Raw genomic sequence first — 17,769 nt, 5'->3', positions numbered from 1 at the left:
ATAACATCACAGCGTTATCATCAGGCTTAAGTGAACTCAAAAAAAATTTTTTTATTGAGATAAAACTCACATAACATGAAATTAACTGTTTCAAAGAGAGCACTTCAATGGTATTTAGCACATTCACAATGGTATTCAGTGTTATACAATGACCACCTCTATCTAGTTGTTATACAACCACCACTTCTCTTTTATTTTTATTACCCCAGAAGAAAACCCCATACCTATTAAACAGTCACTTCCATTCATTCCTCCATGCCCCCAGCCTCTAACCACCAGTCTGCTTTCTGTCTCTGTGCATTTACCTATGTACATCCACATCCATGGAATCAAACACTATGCGACCTCTGTGTCTGACTTCTTCCACTTGGCATAACGTTTTCAATACTCGTCCGCATGTAGCGTGTACAACACTTCATTACTTTTGACAGCTGAATAATATTCCACATTTTGCTTTTCCTTTCATCCATTGATGGACATTTGGGTTGTTTTTACCTTTTATCTGTTGTAAATAATCGTTAAATAAGCATTCCTGCACATGCATTTGTTTGGGCGCCTCTTTCAATTCTTTTGGTTACATGACTAGGAGTGGAATCGCCAAGTCATATGTCAATTCCATGTTTAACTTTTTGAGAAACCACCAAAATGTTTTTCACATTGACTGATCCACCTTACATCCCCACCACCAATTTACAAGTGTTCCAATTTCTCCCTATCTTCACCAACACTTGTTATTTTCCAGGTTTTTGTATGTTATTGTTGTTGTTATAACCATCTTAGTGAGTGTGAAGTGGAATCTCATGGTGGTTTTGATTTGCATTTCCCTAATGACTAATAATGTTGAACACTTTTTCATGTGCTTGTTGCCCATTTGTTTATCTTCTTTGGAGAAATGTCTACCCAAGGCAACTAAACAATTTTATGTGTGTAAAGTACTTAACATACTTCAAAGAAATAGCAGTCTATAGTAATAACAATATCAATAAGAGCAATGATAACAATAATCATGAGATTTGGCTTCTGGCTTGGCTCCCACCACAGCCTAGCTTTGTGACCTTAGCCAAGCCCATTAGGAAATTAACTTGAGAATGAAGACTGAGAAAGTCCTAACTCCCTGTCTAGGGCTCTTTGAATTTATTTTTTCCTTCTTTTTTTCACATGTTAAAATAAAGATTATTGTAAAAATAAAAAGCTAGAGTACAGGGGTCACCTTAGCAGAGCCTAGCCACCATTTTCAATGAAACTTTGACATCCAGCGTCACAGAGCAACCCTCTGTTGGGACCTACTGTGGGTATCTCGACTCTGGGAGTCTCCTGTGTCCAATCAGTCCAAGTGTCCTTTCTGTCTTTCGTACTCTACCCTCCACCCTCCCTTCACATTCACAGCTTTCAGACCTGAGAGAAGGAGTATAGGACTTCAGTGTTGAGAGTCTGGCAGCATTCCATCCAGGAAAGTTTAGAGATATCACCTTATCTGTTCATTGCTGAGTGAAGCTGAAATATAACTGCAGAAGCTGGATATGACATCTGTGGCAGAGACACATCTTAGATGAATGGAGTGTTCATTAAAGGACCTGATAGCACTGGGCTGCATCAAACTTCTGCAGCTTATTCATGACCATAAAGGAGTTCCTTCCCAACCCTCACTCAGGAGGGTTCAGTGTATCTGGGTGAAAGCTACAGAGACATTACTGCATGCAATTAGTGTGAGTTTGAGACCAAAATAAAAAGCTACTCTACCATTATCCTCAATTCACATTGTGCCTGACCAGTATTTTGGGATATATGACCCACACCATTAATTAAAAAATGGTCTTTTTGTTGACGTTAAATCCCAGGAACTAGGAAGGATAGAGGAAACCCCTCATGGGCTTTTAAGAGCTCTAAATTACTCCGAGAAAGCTCATGTGTGCCTGCTGAGATGCTGGAGGGTTGGTGATTTCCCCAAGGCCCTTCACATGTGAGGGAATCCCTTGCTCTGCTTAGGGACTAACCATTTCTGGTCTCTGCAGTATAGGATGATTTTAATCTACTTACTTTTAGACGTATTTTAATTACGTTTTAAAAGTTTGTGTTACCATTAACTGACAGTGTCTAATTTACCTAGGACTGCTTTTTTTTTAAGGGTTTTTTTTTTTTTTTTTTTTTCTGTTCAGTTACATTGCTATGATTTTAGTTGTAGTTGTTTCTGTTAGTGGTTCAAACCCACCCAGCAACAGTGTGGAAGAAAGCCCTGTGCTTCCATGAGGATGACAGCAAAGGAAGCCAAATGGGGTGGTTCTACTGTGTAACGTACAGGGCCACCGTGATGGCAACAGTTATTTATGTTGCATTAGTGGGCCACCATTTGCCAAGAAAGGGTGCTGGCAATCTGGAGCAAGACTGGTGGTGATATTATCCCTGATTTACACAGAAGCTGAGACTCAGAGAGCTCTGATGATCCTCTAGTTGGTGACGGGCAGAGTGGCCACTTGGAAGTATCTTTGATTGACCCTGAAACCTAGGGTTTCTAAAGGACTTGGAGCTGGGAGAGTGAGCTGGTGAGAGACATCAATATTTGTTTTTAACAAAAGACCTCATTTGTGCAATGGCAGCAAAATTATGGGTTCGAGAATGGGACTTTGTAAGAAGCTTCCCTTTCTTGACAATAATGAGAATAGGGGATCTTTATCTTTTAAAATTAAAAAACAAATGTTATCTCCATGTGGAGCTTCATTATGGATCACATTTTGGGATTTTTTTTTAAATCTAGATTGTATCTACTAAGCAATAAACATCTTTTGGTTTTTAGGATGAGAATTAAGAAAAGTTTCCATTATAGCAATTAGACTTTGTAAATGCGACTGAAATATGAAAAAGAAAAATTAAGAAATGCAGTGTTTTCCCTGCTTGATGAAAACAGCTTCCAGTGTTATAGTTTCAAAAGAATATTTAATTAACTTTTAAATAAGAGTACAATCGCTTCTTTCCTTTTTATTCTAAGTTTTCCTGAAATATTTTGGTAATTGGTCTTTCTTACATACCATAAGCACAGAAATTTTGTAAGTAAAAACACATTGTTGGTGATGCATTTTAACGAATCGTACAAAATATTTGAGTAATAATCTACAAACATGAAGAATTTTGGTAATGAAAGATGAATACATTAATTAATGATTTAGACTAAAAATAATATGCATCATCTATGAGTGTAAAATATTACAAATGTGCATTTTATAGTATGCTAAAATAAATGTTGTAAATCGATATAAATTAACAGATGTTGGATTTGTACAAACCTCTACATGGAAGATTGATAAAAAATTGTAAGAATATAATTGGAAAAAAGCATCACAAAAATGATATAAGACACAGAAGTAGAAAATTTTCTCAACTTGTAATTCAGTGCAAGAGGCAAAAAAGAAAAGTGACTAGTTCCACGTCAGGAACAGACTCAGTAATTGGCAAAGTAAAAAATGGATTTAAAGGATTTGCAAAGAGGTAACTTGGAAAAAAGAGAATAATAAATGAGACAGCAAAACTATAGTTTGTTTTACAGGGAGCCGAATGTTCCAACTTCACTTCTGGCATTAAAATATCGGCATTCCCATTGTGCATCGTTTAGATGGTATATTCCATTGTCTTGTAACATCATGAAATGAACTCAGCAATTTTCAAAACCCTCTTTCCCAAGGCTTGTCTTGTTCATTCTAATTGGAGGAGACTAGCAGGAAGGATATGATTAGAACCAAATTTCCAGGAATTCCTCCGGCCCCCTTCTGCTGTATATCACTTAAGCCTCCTTTTTGGAGACACCAACTTTAATGTGCACCCCATATTTGTTTGCCTTCCCCTTTCACAGATTTGTCTAGTGTACACACCCTTCATAGTCAAGGTTTGCCGGGTATGTCACATGCCAGATAATGTTAGCGGCTGTTTATTCCTATTGCCAAAACCAGGCATATCCTCAAGAATATACATACATCATACACATATGCACACACACGCACACGTGCACACACACGCACACACATACACGCGTGCACACATGCACATGCACACACACGCACACATAAGAGATCAGAGTATCCGGTGCTGCTGACTGCCCTTGCTGTGCACAGAGATCTTGAAAGGCCTCCTAACTCCCTGCACAGTGGACGCCAGGGCTGCAGATGAAGCGAGGAAATTCTGCTCCCTCTCCTTTGTGGCAGAGACAGCCAGCCACACAGACGGCTGTAACGCAAGGTACTGTATAACGTGGCGTGATGTTCAGTGTCATCAATATCAGACGGGGGTGTCAGGAACAGCTTCCCAGAGGCCATTGCCTTCTAGAGCTTGTTAAGGCAGGAAGGAAGCTGAGAACGTGTCTAGGCAGAGGCCGCAGGCTATATGGAGATACAGAGGCAAGGCATGGCTTAATAGGCCACGGGACTTCAAGGAATTCTGTGTGAGTGAACTGCAGAGTGGAGGCGGCAGTGAAAGTCAGGTGACAGCTGTGGGCCGGGACGATATACCCAGACTTACGCTAACCTCCATATCCCCCTTGGTTCTGAAAGCTTTGTGCATGTTATTTATTTTTTCATAACCTCTCAGATAATGCCTTATAGATAGGAGATACTGAGTTGAAGATTAAGAATACATGTATAAAAAGAATCAAAATATAGAATAAGAAAAAATACTTGAAAATAGTGAAAGATGAGTCAGTCATCCAAAAATCTAAGATCTAAGGATGGAGAAGAAAACAGGCTAATAAAATGTAGTTGATATTCAATTAATTTCTGGGAAATGCTACCTGTTTCTCTTGATTCCAGTAATTGAGGCATGTACTATCCCAACCCGAACGGACCATCTCTAACCACAGACTCAAGCACAGAAATCTCCCATTCTCTTATTTGGGGACATATTTCCAATATTTCTATGCTACTGCCTCCGGAATCTGCTGGGGTTCCTTTGGGCAATTCTCCATCAATTATCTTTGCTGAAACTGTTTCCTTTCTGCTGCTTCCAAGGACTTGAGCCTCAGGCCTCCTTTTGCTTCCATTCCAGCCAGTATGCTAGCTTCTCTCCGATGGCCACCTCAGAAGCCTCAGGACCCTCTTTCAAAGCCCTATCCCACTAACGAAACTTCTGCTGGGCAAAGCATTGGTTCCTTTTTCCTAAGGGAGAGGAAAGGTACAAAAACAAATTCAGGAAGTACATACTAGTTAAAGAACTGCTACATTAATGTAGATGGCTGTTTTATTTCCTAGTGCGTTCTTATCTAACCCAGTACCTGACACATTGGCTGGCAGTAATACACCCACATTGGCGGCTGGAGTTTCTGTGTTACCTCAGGAACAGCTCATGGTGTCTCCACAGGTAGAGAGTTGTAACTACTCCATACCTGCTCAGCTCAGCCACATCCTGTATCCTGCTTAATCATGCATTTTTACTGCAAAGTCAGAGTGTGTGCAGGTCTTCTCTCTATCCAGGCTCATTATTCATGACTTAATAGTGGATACTTGTATAAGTAATAGCCAACACTAGACTAATTTCCAAAATGTGAAGACAACTCAAATCCCCATTTTCCCACTTCATAATTCTGACACCATCCATCCATGTGGCGCTTTCTCTCTCTGACCCTAACCACCCAGAGTTTGGCACCCCTTGCCAAATAGAAAAATGTAAGTCTCTCTGCTGGTTCTCACTGCCCCCTGTGAGTTCAATAATTTGCTGGAAAGACTCACAGAATTCACGGAAACTATTACCTATACTTACAGTTACCCATTTATTAGAACCGGAAAGGATACACACATAGAGACAGATCAGACAAGGCTTGGGAGAGTTCCCAGCATGGGGCCTCCACTGTCCCCCCGGGACATGCACCCCTCTCCCACGTATGGATGTTCTCACTGATCCAGGAGGCCCCAAAGAAAGTGCTGCAAGGTCCTGGGTCGGTCCTCTAGTCATTGAGACCTCAATGAATATGCATGACTGCATCAGCACCCCTACCTTTCTGAGGTTAGTTGGCAGGTGTAGGACCTGTGTAGCCCATATTTGCCTAGCTATTTTGGAAAACAAACCAAAAACCAAACCAAACCCATTGCCGACAAGTCAATTCCAATTCATAGTGACCCTACAGGACAGAGTAGAACTGTACCATAGGGTTTCCAAGGAGCGGCTGGTGGATTTGAACTGCCGACCTTTTGGTTAGCAGCTATAGCTTGCCATAGCTCTTAACCACTGCACCACCAAGGCCCCTACCCCACTCTATATGACCTCATTAGCATGGCAAAGCCCCAAAGCCAGGATCACACCCACAGGCAAAGGGGTCAAGTCTTCAACATAACCTTTAGGGGGACACAGTACAATCCATAGAGAAAAAACCATGCACTTCATTTCAGAGCATTTATCTCAGTTTATGGTTAGACAACAAATAGTTCACTAGACTTTGACTTTGATAGGAGTAGGAATCCTTTAACCACTGAACCTCCAGAACCTTAATTGCTTGGGCCATTTTCAGAAGCGAGGCTCAAGGAGCCAAATCAAGTTTTTTCACCCACAGCTGGTCCCTGAGTGACCTCACCCTGAGGAGTTTTTGCTCTACTGAAGGACTAACTGTTAATGACAGATTTGGACTGGTAAAATGTTTGGGGAGGGGCTAGTAACCTTCCATGTTATGTAAAGAACCCATGACCAAAAAAGACCAAGGGTGGTCTGCAGTGCACTGAGTTTCTCTTTACATATGGCCTTGTGGCCTTGGGTTTACAATTCTGCTAAAAATGATTGGTTGGGCCACAGTCTGCCCTGTGATTCATCAATTTTATGCACCTTGAAGGGACTGGTCAATTTTCTGTGCAGATAGTGGCCTGAAAATCCACCCAATAGGATTGACTGGTCCAGGTAGGGGATTGGTCAGTTTTGCCATCCTACTGGACTTTTATAAGGACTCATCTCACAGAGGTTCAGGGGGACCTCCATACCATTAAGAAGAGTCTGGAGTGGAGCATGTCCTTTGGACTCAGGGTCACTGCACTGAGAACCTCCTAGAGCCAGGAGAGAGCTGTAACACTGAAGATGGCTCGAGAAGCACAGCAGATCCCAGCAGCAGAGAAACAAGAGTAGCAGTAGCCACAGCAGGAACCACGAGACTGGTATACGGCTGCAGTGGGCTCGCTGGCCCACAGAGAGAGAAAGAGCTGAGCGCCTTCAAGCAGAAGGCTTGTTTGTGCAGCGGGGTGCCTCCAGGTACTTGTTGGTGGAGCTGAAAGACCTGTAACACTCACCTGAGCAGGGCAGAGGCCTAGAGGGGCCTAGCGGTACAGCCAGCAGCTGGAGGCCTGGAAGAAGGGCCAATGGCAGAGCCCACAGTGACGGCAGAACGCTGTTGCTGGGAAAGCAGCAGCTGAGTATGCTGCTACACTGGCCACGAGTTGGGCCAGTTAGCAGGGGAGAGGTCAATGGTGCGAAGGCCAGAGGCAGAGAAGGGTAGCCTGCCTGTAAACAGAGCCAAGAAGGGTTGTGGGCTAGCATAGCTGAGAAGGGCCATCGAGCTAGAAGAGTCGAGAAGGGCAGCCTGCTTGAGTGCACAGCCAAGAGCAGCCGAGACAGTCGTCCTGGTTGAAAGTGATCCTGATTAACAAAGTGCGTCCTGTCTCCTGAGTTGTATCCTGTTACTTCAAGTGTCAGAAATGATGAAATTGTTCCTCACAAGAGCCAGCTTTGTGCTGATCCTGATTCTTATCCCTCAGGAATTCAGGTGAGTTCAGTCGCTAGATTATAGCACCCTTGATATTTCTTCCTAATCATTTTTTTTTTTTGGACAAATTATTATACTTGAGGGCTTTTTATCTGATTTTGTGGCTGTTGTTGTTGTTAGGTGCCATGGAGTCGATTCTGACTCAAAATAACCTTGTGTGACAGAGTAGAACTGCCCTAGAGGGTTTTCTAGACTGTAATCTTTATGGAAGCAAAGCACCAGCTCTTTCTCCCTTGGAGCCGCTGGGTGGGTTCAAATCACCAACCTTTTCAGTTAGCAGCTGAGTGCTTAACCATTTTATGAGTACAAAACCTAAAAGTCATATTCAAAAGACTTTAAAAAATTATTTAGAAGCTAAAAGGACACTAATGTTTGAACCAGCGTAAACACATTGCTGAGAAATTTTCTTATGCGTTAGGGGCTCAATTCAGTAAAAATGGTAGAAAATACCGTCAATGTCTGATTATTCCCTCATAACTTGAAGCCATTTCTGGCTGCCCAATTGTTTTGAGTCCCTTCTTTCTATGAAGATATTCCTTACCTTGTGTCTTTGTGGTACTTTTCAACTATCAAGTGCATCTAGGATTTCTTCCTCTCTATCTCGTTCTCTTGCTCTCACTCTCACTCGCTCTCTCTTTCTCTCTTCCTGTCTATCTAGTTAGCTGGCTAGCTAGTTCATTTTTACTCCAGGGAAACAATGGCATTGACATTGTTCATACAGTCAGATAGGAGGTCTCAGATGAGCCCTGATCTGTCTACACTCCCCAGTAGTGTGGACAACTATCGGCTAGTACCTGCTTATAAAGTAGTAGCTGTAGAAGCAAGTAATGCCTCCTACTTGGGAGCAGTAAGCAGTGGGCAGCATCCATTTGCTTGACCTGGGAGAATAAGCTAAAGCAAGAAAACAAATACATTTCTAATCATTGATGATGAAGAAATAAATAATGTGAAACAATATTTAAAGAAATACATACTACTACTGTAGCCACGGCCAGGTATCTTACTCGCTAAACTTAGACATTTTCAATTGCTGCTTAATCTTTTCCGTGTTTAAGTAAATTTTAATATAACATGGCTGAACTCTTTCTTAAGGTGAAGCATTCCCTGTGTTGTATATGTGGTTCTGGATAGAATGCTGCAATGGATCAGGAACTTTGTCTCATTTTCACAACTGTCCTCTAAGATAGGTATCAGCCTCCTTTACAGGAAAGAAAACCAAGAGGTATGGAAACTGCCCAGAAGTGCCCAATCATGAAGCCAAAGAACTTGAATGGGGACTTCTTCTGTCTGAAGTCTTTGCCTTTCATCACACAGCCTCTCTTGCCCCATCTCCATCCTTACCCCAGGGAGAAATTGGGGCTGTCAGCAGCTTCTCGTTCCATGCAATTAGGCTTAGGCTTTGTGAAAACCTAGATTCGCTATGTACAGGACAGCTCCACCATTCATCCGCCTCTTAAGATCATCTATGTTAGCCCCTTCATTGTGCAGACAAGCTAGGGGAAAGTTAAGGTCATGGAATTAGGTTTGTGGCTGGCCTTTTCCAATTAGGATAAGATTTTCCTCTAATTTTGATAAAATACTAAAAATAAGTCATTAAGTCTTTGGGCAGGGTCCCAGCTCCTTTATAAGCTGCTTTTGAAACAGAACTCTGGCCAAATCATTTTTCTCAAAACATAAAACACATGTGACCAGATCGCAACCAGGGCTTTACACATAGCCAAGTGTGTATAATGCGTCTCAGCAGAGCCCACAGTGGGGCTGCTCCCTACTTTGGGAGGGGTGCATCAACAGTAAGCGTAGCATACCAGGGAGGGGTTACGAGGAGCACCACAGCTTAGCAGAAGTGGAAACAGGTTACCTGCAATTTTATAGCATTTACCCCCTCTTGGATCACATGTCATCAAGAAACCAAACCAAAACCAAACCCAGTGCCGTTGAGTCAATTCTGACTCATAGCGACTCTATAGGACAGAGTAGGACCGCCCCCATAGAGTTTCCAAGAAGTGCCTGGTGGACTCGAAATGCTGACCCTTTGGATAGCAGCCGTAGCACTTAACCACTACTCCACCGGGGTTTCCATGTCGTCAAGGGTTATATTGAAATGCATTGTAGCCTTTTTAACAGCCAGGCAAATGGAGAGAAATCATGTATGAAGGACTTTAAAGAAACCCCTTGGGAACGTAATGCAAGCTACCCTCAAAAACTTTCTTTGGAGAAATAGTTTTTGTTTCAGGAAGAATTAAAAATAAAAGTCAATTATAGAAACATAAACAAACAAAAGCTTTGTGGTTACCTCAGCAAGAAGAATGGATGGAAACCGAAATTATGAAATGGGGAATCACAATATTTGGTTTATAGGTAATTTGTCGTCTGTGAGAAAGTAACGAGGGAAAAAAGAGAAAGATGTGCCACAATGGAATGACATCAGAGGTCTTAACCTCAAGGCAGATGTTCACCTGCAAGATTTATCATACTCCAATAAAGAGTCTAAAAGACAAATAAAATAAAATAAATCCCCAGTGTTTAAAAATTAAGGAGGTGGATCTTCAAAAATCTTCAAAAAGAAATAGATAGTAGATAAGAGTCCAAGGCAGGAAGAGAAAGGTGAATGTGTCGGCTCTATTCCAGTTAAAGACTTTTTCAAACTGTAGGTCCAGGTCATGGCATAATAGCCACAAATTCCAATGCCTGCAGGCGCCAGCATTGCATGACTAACGATAGCCAAAAATGGGCCTGCTCTGGCCAACTCCACGCGTCAGGATTCCATTGCAACCCATGGTTGCCGCTCAAGAATGCAGGCCGGATGTTGCCGGATATTCTGATTTTTTCAAAAGAAGGCAGAAACCTATATTCTTATGTAAAATATCTTTTCTGTAAATTTGGACAGCTAATTTTTAAAAATGTTCAAACACCATGTGGACAGAGAAAGACCTGTCCATAGGCTAAATTTGCTCTCATATCTTGAATGTCTTCTTGCCTCTCCAAAAGGCTGTCTTCGTGCCCCCCTTCCCCCCCCCTCCCCAATTCTCTCCCACTCCAGGTCATCAGACTCAGAGTCTAAAAGTCAATGTTCTTTTTTCATATCATTGTCCTGGACGTGACCTTTCAAAGTCTCCCCATTGCCTATGTGGTGAATTTCAAACATCTTAGCCCTATACTCAAGGTTGTCTGTATATTTCCCCTGCTGTTTTTAGGTGCTGTTGAATCACTTCAGACTCATAGTGACCCTATGTATAGCAGAACAAAACACTGCCGGGTCCTGCACCATCCTCACAATTATTGTTATGTTTGAGCCTACTGTCACAGCCACTGTGGCAATGCATCTCATTGAGGCTCTTCCTCTTTATCGCTGGCCCTCTACTTTACCAAGCGTGATGTTCTTCTCCAAGGACTGATCCCTCCTGACAACATGTCAAAAGTATGTGAGACAAAGTCTCGCCATCCTTGCCTCTAAGGAACATTCTAATTGTACTTCTTCTAAGCCAGATCTGTTTGTTCTTCTGGCAGTTGATGGTACATTCGATATTCTTCGCCAACATCATAATTCAAAGGCTTCAATTCTTCAGTCTTCCTTATGCATATGAGGCAATTGAAAATACCAGGGCTTTAGTCAGGCATACCTTAGTCCTCAAGGTGACATCTTTGCTTTTTGACACTTCAAAGAGGTCTTTTGCAGCAGATTTGCCCAATGCAGTGTGTCATTTAATTTCTTGACTGCTACTTCCAAGGTCATTAGTTGTGGATCCAAATAAAATGAATCCTTGACAACTTCAATATTTTCTCCATTTATCATGATGTTGCTTACTGGTCCAGTTGTGAGGATTTTTATTTTCTTCATGTTAAGGTGTTATCCATATTGAAGACTGTAGTCTTTGATCTTCATCAGTGCTTCAAGTCGTCTTCACTTTCAGCGAACAACATTGTGTCATCTGTGTATATTTCCCCTAGCCTCCTTCAATACATCTTTTCACCCTGTGCTTCCCAAAGGAAACCTCAAGTCCAAACTGGAAGTTCTATTTATTTCCCCCAAGTAAGATTCATTCATTCCTGCCTCTTCAGCTTAGTTCTTCTTGTATTCTATATTTTCTTCTTCTTTCTTTATAATCATCTTCCTACTAATCACCTGATCCTTAAAGACATTGCTCCCGTGTCTTTTCCTGCGTAATTAAGAACGTCCTCTTCATCTACATTTCCATGAAGCTTCTGACATGTCTCTTCTAATTTGATGTCTCATAGAATTTTTGGTGTTCTGTGGTTGTCTCCCCTACTTAACTCAAGGGTCAGCAAACTCTTTCCATGAAGAACCAGATAGTAAATATCTTCGGCTTTGCAGGCCATGTGATCTTTGCTACAAGTGTTCAGCATTGCCATTGTAATGGGAAAGCAGCCATAGACAAGATGTAAACAATGGGTGTGGCTATATGTTTATTTACAAAGACAAGTGGTTAGATTTGGTCCTAGGGCCTTAGTTTGGCAACCCTTATTTGAGACGGGCAGTAGAAGGAAGTGGGAAAGATAGAGAAGGCTTCCCTAAGGAAGGATGCTTAAAGCAAGATTCATTCCTTCAGCCAATATTTGCTGAGTGCTTATTATGTGCTGAGGAACCATGGTGCTGCAGTGCTTAAAGCTCTTGGCTGATAACCTAAAGGTCAGCGGTTCGAATTCACCAGTTGCTCTGCAGGAAAAAATGTGACAGTTTGCTTCCATAAAGATTTACTACCTTGGAAACCCTATGCGGCAGTTCTACTTTGCCCTGTAGGGTTGCTGTGAGTTGAAACTGACTCAACAGCAATGGGTTTTTTGTTTTGTTTTGTTTGTGGTTATTATGTGCTAGGCACTATTCTAAGCTCTCAAAATTCTAAGCTCTCAAAATACTGTAGTGATCTAAAAATACAGAAGTACCTGACTTCAAGGTGTCCCTGAGTAGCAGAAACGGTTAAACGCCCAGCTGCTAACTGAAAGGTTGGTGGTTCGTGTCCACCCAGAGGTACCTAGGAAGAAAGGCCTGACGATTTACTTCCAAAAAATCAGTCATTGAAAACCCTATGAAGCAGTTATAGCCTGACACACATTGGGTCACCATGAGCCAGAAATGACTTGAAGGCAGCTGGTTTGTTTTTGTTGTTGTTTTGTTTTCCTTTTTTACCTGCCTTCATGGAGCAGATTTTCTAGTGGGACCCAAAGAATTAGTAAAAATTAGATAGAAGGGTGGAGGTGGTTTAAAGAAGATTTCAGAAAGAGGGGACAGCATGAAAAAAGATCCTTTGTGGGAGAAAGCATGGCACCTGCAGGAACTGCCAGGGCACAGGAAAAGGGAAATGTGGGCTACAGACATAGGCAGAGGCTAGTCAAGTTATGTCCATCTGGTCTCATAAATGACCAGATCATTAATTTTCTAAACCAGAACACTTTTGAGATGGAAAGGGGGTATTGTTAATAATTATTACATATAATATAGATTATTATGTATTATGTAACATTATATATTATTATAATAAGCAAAAAGTGGTATAGTCCCAACAAACTGGAATCTATGGGCTTTCTGTTCATAGGCCACATAATGATTTTTAACGTGACCACATTCACATTTTTTAAAAGATCACTCTGGTTACAGCCTGGACAGATGAAGTGAGGAGAAACTGAGTCAGTGTGAGAAAACCACTGGCTGTGCTATTGCAGAAATCCAACTCCTGGGTGAGTGTGGCCTGAGCTAGGGCATAGCAGAGGAAATGGAGAAAAGGGAATAGATTGTATAGATATTCAAGAGGCAATTTGATGAGACTTAGGTGGTATTAATTATTTGTTGTAGGAATGAATGGCAGAAGAGGTAGCAGTGAGGACAAATGAGAGGGTTGTGCTTAGGGGCGGCTAGAGTTTATAAAGAGGTTCAGGCGCCGAGATACTCTGGTACCAGCAGTGAAGCCCCCAGAGAGTATTTTGAGCACTGGTCTTGACGAATCTGAAGATGGCAGTGAGCACTACAACTTCCATTAGTGATTATTAGTGAGAGTACAACTGAGGCTTCGATACTGGAGAAAGGTTGATAGAGATAAGTGTTCCCTCGTGAACAATAAGTACCAATTTGTGCTTTCATCAAAATTGCAGACAGAGTTCATGTACTTTGAGGAAAATTGGAAATCTTGGCAGTTTTCATGGCTCAGGACAAAGAATGAAGAGCCAGGAGGTAGACGTTGATTTAATTCCAAAGGTTGGATATTGGGTGCTAGAACATGAGAGAGTCAAGAGTGAAAAGTTATAGGAAGTGACAACCAGACCAGCAAACAAGAGAGCAAGAGCTGTGACTCGTGGACATTGATGTTTCAGAGACATTTAGCTGAAATACACAACCAAAGCTATATTTGGAAGCTGAGTTTAATACATAATTCAAAAACCCCTTAACTCACTGCAGTTTTAAATGAGATGTTGAAGTGGCTGTCCACCATTAGCACAGAGTGACTCTTCATCAGTCACTTCTCTGGCCGGTGTGTGCTGCCAGGTAGGAGAATTATGTTTAGTTATCTGAGAGTTTTCAGTCAACCTGATTGCATTTGACCAGGGAGGCCTCAGTAAAGATGTCATTTCCACCCTTTACCCTCAGGCACAGTCAGGGAGGAAAGCAAAAGAAACTTGAGTGACCAAGGCTCTCACCTAAAGGTCGAGAATCCTTCTCCCCTTGCTCCCAAGGCTTTGCACTACTTCATTGTTAGCCAATTATTTTACTCCTTAACCTAGGAATATCCATTTACAGAATTGCTCTATGTCAGATATTCACTTGTCTTTGCCATGCAGAGGTACTAAAGAAGAAGAAGAAAAATAGCTTGAACAGTGAGCGTCCCTGTGTGTGCATGTGCTGAACATGTTCTTGCAATACCGAGGTCCCCTCTCACTTCTGCATAAACCCACTGCCCTTGAGTGGATTGCGATGCAAAACAACCCTATAAGACTAGGTAGAACTGCCCTAGAGGGTTTCCAAGGCTCTCGATGGCAGTGGGTTTGGTTGGGTAAGTGTTGACAGAAACAGACCCTCACACCTTCCTCCTGCTGCCTCCGCAGAGCCTCCATTTAAATACTCGCTAGAAATAAAGACGTAAGGATTGTTCCCCTGAAGCCAGATGTGAAATTCAGGTTGAACGTTTATGCTGTAAAACGTTGTGCCTTGACTTCTCTCAAAAATCAAAACATTCAAGTACACAATCACTTAAAAAGATGTTGTAGACACATGTTTCAAGACATGGGATGTTCATTATAAGCTATTAAGTGAATAATTAGTTTATAAAAGAGCATGCTCAGTATAATTAAATTTTGTTTTTAAAAATATATAGAAAAAGACTTGAAGTATATATAGTAAAATCCTAAAACTGGTAACCTCTACATAGTGAAATTAGGAATAATTTTTATTCTTTTGAATTATATTGTATTCGTAAAAGACATATATCTTAATTATAACACAGTCGGCCATCCCTAACTGTGGTTTCTGCACCTGTGGATTCGACCAACTGTGGATAGAAAGTATTCCAGAAAAAAAGGAAAGTTCCTAAAATCAAAACTTGCATTTGCCGTGCGCCGAGAGCTACGCAGAATGCGCGCGAACGACATGATGTGTAGCATCCCCTGCTGTAGCCTCCCTCCCACCTTTGCACAGATCCGGAGCCTCTCTCCAGCGCTCGTCCTTTGACCATTGTTATGTGTGTGCACCCTTTGTTTCTGTGAAAAAGTGCTCCTGGAAGGCAATGAAGTGGTCGAAGAATACTACAAAGGCTAAGAGGGAGAGTAAAGTGCTGCCTTTCCAGGAGAAAGTAAAAATGTAAGATATTTTTGAAAACCGGCATGTCACTTGCCAAAGTGGGCTGTAAGGTCGGTAGGAACGAATCCAGCATTCGCACAATAAACCAGAAAGAAGCTGAAATTCGTGGACATGTTAGGGCTGCCCCTACAATGGCAAAAATGGGCTCTCTTGTTCATGAGAAAGTGCTAGCAAAGACAGAGAAAGCAGTAAGTGTTAAGTGTAAGCATTTACAACTATTTACATAGCACTTACGTTGTACATTTATTAGAGATGACGTAAAGTATACAAGAGAATGTGCATAGGTTATATGCAAATACTACCCAATTTTATATAAGGGACTCAAGCATTCTCGGTTTTGGTACCCATGGGGGTTCTGGAACAAATCCCCCTGGAACACTGAGGGACGACTGTATTCAATATTCATAAATATTCATGGTGCCTCATTTTACCACATACAGTAAGTGAAACAATGCTGTAATGAGGCCAATCTAGTGTAATAGCTTAGAACGTTGACTCTAAAGTTGGATGCCTCACTCTGCCATCTTTGGTAATTTAATTAGCCTCTGTGCCTCAGGTATTCCATCTGTAAAACGGGGATCATAATGGTTGCTAACTTTTAGAGTTGTATAAATAGATGCTTATAAATCACTTAGCATATAGTAAGCTCATAATTAACATTAGCTGATCTTCCTGTTATTCAAAGTAATAATTCATCTTGAATAGGTGCCAAGAAAGTTTCTAGCATGTAGTGTTACATTTTTATGGGCAAAAAGTGATTTAGAGAAGGCCCGCTTTAGTGAAGGCCAGTGCCAAGCACTTTGTAAAAGCAGTGGTTTATGGGAAACCGCTAGCATATAGAAGGACTGACATTTCCTGTCCCTTGCATGCATGCAATTATCTTTCAGCCTTTTTGATACGCTTAAGAAGCTCTGACTGCCCATGGATTGTTGGCTTACAGTGTAGAAATTCCAGCACTGGACCTGGAAGAACTATCTGTTACCATTTCTGAATTTTTAGGTCACTCTGGAAACTGAGCTGAGGCCTCCATTTATTAACTGTCTAGATAACTTCAACTACAGCACTTGGCAATATTAAAGCCTTATTGACTGAGCCATCTTATTGGAACTAAAGAGATTTTGGGGTAAATATATATTTGAGGAAATATGATTTCACTTTTTTAAGGCTATGCTTGAAAATAAGTATGTGCATTGAGAATGTTCAAAGCACAATAATATAATTTGTGCTTTATGGTTATCTGAACTGAGAAAGTATGGGAGATGTATCTAAATTTAGCCCACTTGGCCAGGTCTTATCTTTGACCTCAACTGAAATATAACAACTATTACTTTTTTGTCTTAATACAGGGTGTATCAGTCAGAGTTCTGCAGAAAAACAGAGCCTGTAGGATACACACAACATGCACACACACGCCCACACACACACGCACACAGTGAGAAAGAAAGAGATTTTAAGAAATGCTCACGTGATTGTGGTAAATCTGAAATCTGTAGGGTAGGGCCAGCTGGATGGAGACTCAGGCAAAAGCTGATGTTTCGGTCTTGAGTCCAAAATCCGTAAGGCCAACTAGCAGGCTGGAAACTCTGTTGAATTTCTACATTACAGTCTTGAGGCAGAATTCCTTCTCAGGGAAATAGCAGTTTTTGCTCTTAAGGTCTTTAACTAATTAGATGAGCATAAAATCCTTAAGGAGCCCTGGTGGCACAGTGGTTAAGAGCTCAACTGCTAACCGAAAGGTCCGCAGTCATATCCTTAAAGTCAACTGATGTAGATATTAATTGCATCTACAAAATAGCTTTAAAGCAACATCTAGACTAGTGTTTGACCAAACAATTGGGCATCACGGCCTAGCCAAGTTGACACATAAAATTAATCACAACACAGAGGATTTCTGAATGCTGACAAATTGAATGAGTAGGTATTGATAGCCACCAAATACACAACAGCTAGATGGAAACATGATACCATGTGTGTTTTCAATTCCAAGGGCAGAGAGATAGATATACGGACAGATGGACAGACAGACGAATGGACAGATACATAGACAGGCAGACAGATAGATGCCATTAAGTCGACTCCAACTCGTGGCAACTTAATACACAACAGAACAAGACATTGCCCAGTTCTGCATCATCCTCCTGATCATTGTCATGTTCAAGTCCATCACTGCAGCTACTGTGCCAGTATATCTCACTGAAGGTCTCCTCACCTTCGATGGCCTCTGCTTTACCTACAGTGATTGATCCAC

Source organism: Loxodonta africana, chromosome 21 (genome assembly GCF_030014295.1).
Source record: "Loxodonta africana isolate mLoxAfr1 chromosome 21, mLoxAfr1.hap2, whole genome shotgun sequence".
Classification (NCBI taxonomy): Eukaryota; Metazoa; Chordata; class Mammalia; order Proboscidea; family Elephantidae; genus Loxodonta; species Loxodonta africana.
Note: the sequence above shows the minus strand (reverse complement) of the source record.